The sequence below is a fragment of the Aulonocara stuartgranti genome, assembly GCF_965226115.1.
Source record: "Aulonocara stuartgranti genome assembly, chromosome: 23".
Lineage (NCBI taxonomy): Eukaryota > Metazoa > Chordata > Actinopteri > Cichliformes > Cichlidae > Aulonocara > Aulonocara stuartgranti.
The window spans coordinates 25,269,852-25,276,935 of record NC_138958.1 but is presented as its reverse complement, the minus strand read 5'-3'; positions in this window follow the sequence as shown (position 1 = coordinate 25,276,935).

Below are 7,084 nucleotides of genomic sequence, written 5' to 3'. Positions count from 1 at the left end.
TCACAGAAACTTGAGCTTCTTTCCTCATGAAATATTATCACACAGAAGAGCTTCACCATCAGTCCTCCTGCTATAATGAATAGATGTTGTAACACTAAGGCTGAACCTCTGTGGTTAAACTGTTTATAGAGTTACTGACAGTGACATACTGCATAGATGCCTTTTCAATAACAGATCGACAGTGCTCTCTTCAGGTCAAATGACGCAACTGCATGTCTGCAGCTTAAGGTACAGTTGTGTTCAAAATAATGACAGTCCAACAGGAGTAACCAGATCAATCAGTATTTTGGTACAAATCATATTATTACAAAGCAAATTGGAATTGTAAAGCGCTTTGGGTGCCTTGAAAATTATCAGTCGGTGTAGTAGAGTCAGAGAAACCAACCAACCCAACACTCATGATATGAATGCACCCGAGTCTGCGTAACTGAATTAAGTGAAATGGGCGTGTTCAATATGATAGTAGTAGAGCAGGGCGATATGGCCAAAAATATTTATCACGATATATATTTGAAAATTTGCGATAACGATATAACCGACGATATAATTGATGCGAGACAAAATACAACTCCACAACATTACTAGCGCAAAAAGACAACCTTCCATTTATTTTCACTTAAACAAGAAGCTGGTTTTTATGTACATTAAAGCTTTATAAAAATTTAACAGTGCAAATGCAAATTCCTTGCTGAAAGTTTAACCAAAAGGCATTTCCAGTAGAAATGGGCTGACATATCCTGAGCATAACCATGTATAATATCCACTGAAGTTAAAAAGAGGTGCTTTGCAACATTAAACTGCAGTGTGCAGTATGCATTTTTCGGACCATAAGGTGCACGGGATTATAAGGCACATTAAGCGAAACAAAGCAGTCAGATAAATCAAACTTTATTAAACTCATTCTTCTTGCTTCCTCCACTTCTGTACCATTGATTCATTAATGTTGAATTCTCTGGTAGCTGCTCTATTCCCATGTTGTTGCAGTATATTAATGACTAACCTCGTATTGTGGATGGATTATCTCAGTTGTTCTCCTGACTGAAGTTCGGTCCGTTTACAGCATCCTGCCATGCGATTGCATTTGTCTCTAACCATGAAGAACCTTCACGTTAACTTTTATAAGTGGAAAAGTGTTAGTGTTCGTCCTCCAGCTTCACTGTTTATGTTATGCTAACATAGCTGTGTCGCTAGCGATCACGTAGCATATAATTATATACCAGCTAGCCCAACTTCAGTAACCCTACAAACGTCACTGCTGTTTAGTTTCCTGTCTTCATTTATGTTGGAAGTGATAGCAGAGCTGTACGTTTGATTTTTTTCAGAAATCTATATATCATGCTTAGGCAACTAGCGAAATTAGCGAGCTAACTTCCGCTAGCTTCCTGCTAACTTCTAACTCCGTTAAATGTAATAAATTTTGTTTTCATGGATGCCTGGAAGTTAAACTTCATAGTTACACCTGGTAAAGCAGCAATGCTGATCGTTTTATTAAAGATGAAAGAATTTAGACAGTTTTTAACTCTCAGTGATGCTGCAGTGTTCATTTGACCTGAAGCATACGGAGTTTAGGACCCAGATTACTCCCAGATTTAAGAGCATCTTAGTCCGACAAATACGACAATAACGACGGCCGCTTGCATGTTCTGCAAAAAAATGTGCTTTCTTGTGTATCTGACAGACAAACACCAAACCAGTTCCACATCACTGAAGTTGCACCATTTTTACAAACCAATTCTGGTTCATCTGTTTCACTCAACAATCGGCCGTGTGCGTATGAAAACAAAGGCACTGCGCATGCGCGTTTTACTCATATTCTATCGCGATATTTCATTTTCCTATCGTTGCCTAACATTATACCGGTATTACCGTGAACGGTATAATATGGCCCAGCCCTAGATAGTAGTATAGTATGATGTTATGTAAAAAAAACAAGGATACAATTTGCCAAAGAACATATCAACTGGCCTAAAGAGAAATGGAGAAACATTTTGTGGAGTGATGAAAGTAAGATTGTTCTTTTTGGGTCCAAGGGCCGCAGACAGTTTGTCAGGTGACCCCCAAACACTGAATTCAAGCCACAGTACACTCTGAAGACCATGAAGCATGGTGGTGTAAGCATCATGATATGGGGCTGTTTCTCTTACTATGGTGTCGGGCCTATTTATCGCATAGCAGGGATCATGGATCAATTTGCTTATATCAAAAGGTCATGCTGCCTTATGCTGAAGAGGAAATGCCCTTGAAATGGGTGTTTCAACAAGACTATGGCCGCAAACACACCAGTAAGCGAGCGGCATCTTGGCTCCAGACCAACAAAATTCAGGTTATGGAGTGGCCAGCCCAATCCCCGGACCTTAATCCAGTAGAAAACTTGTGGGGTGACATCAGAAATGCTATTTCTGAAGCAAAACCAAGAAATGCAGAGGAATTGTGGAAGGTTGTCAAATCATCCTGGGCTGGCATAACTGTTTACAGGTGCCAGAAGTTGGTCGACTCCATGCAGCACGGATGTGAAGCAGTTCTCAAAAACAGTGGTTAAACAACTAAATATTAGCTTAGTGATTCACAGGAATGCTAAATCTGAATGGTTTTTTTCAGTTTATTGAGTAAATATTTGAGTTTGTAATGAAAAATGCAGACACTGCTATTTTTTTGAACAGCCCAGTATCATGTTTTGCTTCATTTTCTGTAAAGTAATTGAAATATTGATACTTTGTTCTTCATGTTTTGATGTAAAATATAATGTGCAGTGTTCCCAATGAATGGAAATAAAAATATTATACGGATTTTGAGCTTTACTCACGTTTTAAAACACACTGTTATTATTTTGAACACAACTGTACACTACACTCACTGGCCACCTTTGTTAGGTACATCAGCTACTACTTAATGCAAATATCTAATAGGCCAATGACATGTCAGCAACACAGTGTATTTTAGGTAGACATGATTGAGACAACCTGCTGAAGTTCAAACTGAGCATCAGAATATGAGAGAAAGGTGATTTAAGTGAGTTTGAACGTGGCATGGTTGTTGGTCTGAGTATTTCAGAAACTGCTGATCTACTGGGATTTTCCCACATAACCAGTAGTGTTTATAGAGAATGGTCTCAGGTCAGAGGAGGATGCTCAGGCTGCTTTAAGCTGCCAGGAAGCCAACAGTAACACCAAAAAACAAAAAACCACTTGTTACGACTGAGGTATGCAGAAGAGCATCTTGGCGGCAGCAGAAGAGCACACCGGATGCTGCCCCTATCAGCCAAGGTCAAAGAATGAGGCTACAATTTGCAGGGGCTCACCAAAATTGGACATGCTAGCATGTTAATATCAACCAGAATCTGAGGAATGTTTCCAGCACCTTGTTCAATCTATGTCATAACAAATTAAAGCAGTTCTGAAGGCAGAAGGAAGTCCAATCCAGTACTAGCAAGATGTATCTAATAAAGTGGCAGATGAAAAGGCAATGAGTCTTTTTAAAAATAACCAAACATCCATTTTAAAGCATTAACATCTCTTTCACAGAGCTCCCGTCACAACAATCAGAAAATTTTAGAATGAATGAAAATGGCAACAAAATATTTAAATGAAGTTGTTTTTTAATCAATTTTCAGATTTATAATCAGCAACAAAGAAAAAAGCCCACCGCTCACTTTGAACAACAGAAAACCCCACAAACAATAATCACCAACATCTGGCTCCCTATCAAACAACTCCTCAGAAGTGGGCTTCACTCTGAACCTTCAACACATTTTCCCCCCAAATACCTCGCACACTTTTTCTGTACCGTCTGTACCTTTGCTGCTCTTTGAGCTAACAGCATGCTCATTTTCTTCCCAGTCTTGGCTCTCATCTATGGCAGAGCTGTCTTTGGCTCTGGTTCACTGTTAGGGATGTTCAGCCCACAGAGACCTGGTTTAGTTCTTGCCCTCAGTAACCTACCAGGTTTTCCAGGACCTTGTGTGAATCAGGATCCAAACTGGAATAAATCAACATATGAAAACAACAAAAATGGAAGAGAAACATGTTGCCCGGTGATCTAAAGAAACTCAACTTTTAGTGTCAGTATGGACATGTGCTGAAGGCTTCACTGGGAACGTAAATGTGTGAAGAATGCGCAGTCAGAACCAAACAGCCCTTTGATTACTCCCCCCGTAGATAAGTAAGGAGTCACCATAAAGTTATTAGCCTCCTGCTTGTCCCTCATGCCAGGTGCAGGTTTTCTCCTCGTCCTCTTTAATCCGTGACCTCTGAGTCCTTCTGGTCCACACTGGAGTTCTGCTCCTGGTTGGAAACCTCCAACTTCTTCTTAAAAGCTTGATTGTGTGGGTCATCTGGAGGGAGACACAGACACAAAAAGTGACGAGAGTGATGAGAGGACAACACAAAACAAATATATTATAGTAACAGCAGAGGTCTGATGGCACAGATGGTAATCATTCGTTTGGGGCATTCTGTTCATAACTTTCACAGAGAGTTTTCAGATGTAACCGAGGGAGGTGGAGGGTTTGTAGGGTTTGGTGGAGTCGTCGTTCTGGCCTCACTGAACATTGGCCTGCGGGTTGCACTGGAGCTGTTTCCAGTATTAGCACCTCCGAGTCTGAGGAAGACGCTTGACTTGCTGCCTCGGGGAGGAGTTCAAGCATCTCAGGAAGGAGCGGTACTCATCCACATTGAAAGGAGACAGTCGGGTCGGTTCAAGCATCTGATTAGGAGGAGATTCCAGCTTAATTCTCAAACAAACTGAAGATATTCTATTCCCTAGAAGAGTTGGAGGAGGTGGCTTGGAAGAGTTAGAGCTGTGCTCTTCAGCTGAGACTGTGGCACTGTGTCCTGGGCTAGCATAAGCGACAAAAAAAATGGAGCTGTTTCTGATTAAAAACCTACCAAAAACAACCAAACACAAGAACCTTTAAAAGGCACAAAACCTTCAGAGGAAACAAACATTTTACCTAAAATTACCTTTTTAAATTTTCCATGTGTAGCAGCATAGTTTATAGAAAGTAACTCTCTGGACGGTGTGCAAGCGATCAGTCTGCAATCAACACCAGTAAAAGAATTGTTTTACTTTTAAGTTCTGTCGTGTCATGATTGGTCAGTACAGAAACCAATACAAACGCACCCAATCCAAGTATCGATAGCAACGCTGGTATTGGTATCAGGCCGGTACTAGTGCAACAGAATTGACGCTTTGGGTTGTTTGTCTTCCGTAAGTTCCCTACATTGTTCACGCGAGTTTCTGCGGCCTATAGGTAATGTTATATTTTTATATTTGAACCATTTTTGCGGTAAAATAAGCATTTTCTAGCCTAAAAAAACATAACAATATAAATATCGTCTTACCGCTGAACACCACATTGATGATCCAGCCTATAGAGCAAGGTGTTTTTTTCCATGCATTTAAGGCGTCTTATATACGAAACACCCTGCTGAATACATACAGATGTGTCTCAAAAGTGTCTTTAAAAGTGTCAGGAGGGTTTTTATGGCTTTAAATTGATGAAAATAATAAAATAAACACAGGGTTTCTGATTCGCAGATTTTCCACGTCCTGGACCATAAACCCTGTGTTAATCCAGGGGATGCTGTATTTGGTGGGGTTGTATTTTCACACACAATACTGTAATACGATACTGTAGTGGTCCCACCCACTACTGCATAGCCCGGCAGGATTGGACTCTTTAGCGTGCCACTTCTGGGTCCCCGGGCCATATGTTTGACACCCCTGCACTCTACCCTTTCCTCTGTTTTTTAATAATGGGGTCTGGGTGCAGCAGACTGTCTCTGCCTGCAGCTTTATAGCTTTTTGTTGGTGGCCTCCTCAGCAGACTCTGCTGATCTCCGCCCTGTCCTGTTCCTCACCAACACCCTCGGTGTCACCGTCCTCGCCCCTTCTTGTCAACACCGCGCAGTCACACCGAGTGTGGTTAAATCAGGATCTTACACACCTATTCTGTATAACTTTACTTCGGGTTTCCAGATGACATCCAGCATTTTCCGTTGCTGCTCGATCTGCGCCTCGTACCGGACGGTGGTTTCCTCCAGCGCCGAGCACAGGTCATCGCCCACAGTCGACATCCGCTGCCTGAGGCGCTCTCTGAAAGACCCAACCGAGGACATCTTCACTCCCACCGACGGCTGGGTTTAGTGCGAGCACACAACAAAGAGGTCCTCCAGCCGAAAAACACCGAGATAATGCCGGTAGCGCCTTCTTCGTCTTCAGCTGGGCAGCGGTGGCGCAATGCTGCCCTCTGCCGTTCACTTGTGAAATCCACATGGAAAAACATGCAGGACACTAACGCTTTTTCCTGTCTGTTAAATTTGATCTGTTTTGTGCTGATGTCACTGATACTGAGAGAGTGGTAGAGAGAAATCGTAACACATTTGGATTTTGTGACACTTGGAGAAGACATAAAGTTGATTTGGTTGCATTTTGAACCCTTAGATTTCTTCTCCTGTTCTTCTGAAGCAAACTTGGAAGAAAATAAAAGGTGGAATTAAAAAACGCCAAATACTACTTCAAGGGCTCGTAGGATATTAGTAGTGTGGGGAACATTTTATGCTTCCTTTTAATATGTCCACTGTGTGAGCCTTCATGTTACTCACCAAGGAGATCTGGGCTGTCAAACACAATATTTATGCACTTACCTGTCCTTTGCGCACAGAGATCTCTCTATATTTTGTGAATCTTTTAATGATATTATGCACTGTAAATGATGAGATATTCAAAATCTCTCCCAGTTTTATGTTGATGATTACTCTGAAACCGTTCCACAATTTGCAGGTGCAGTTTTTTGCTGATTGGTGAACCTCTGCCCATCATTACCTCTGAGAAACTCTGCCTCTCTATGATTTTAGAGGACGCTTTTTATACACCAAGTCACATTAATGAACATTAATTAACTAATGTTTAGGTTAATTAATTAACCTAAGTAGTTCCCAAAAGTTCCTCCAGCTGTTTCTTTATAACACCACACACTTTAAATTCATTATTAGCTCAGATTTTTCTTAAATTTTCTAAGTTTTAACATTTTGTATGTTTTCTGTGTTTTAAATTAGAAAAAAGCTTCATGAGATTGGGAAATCGG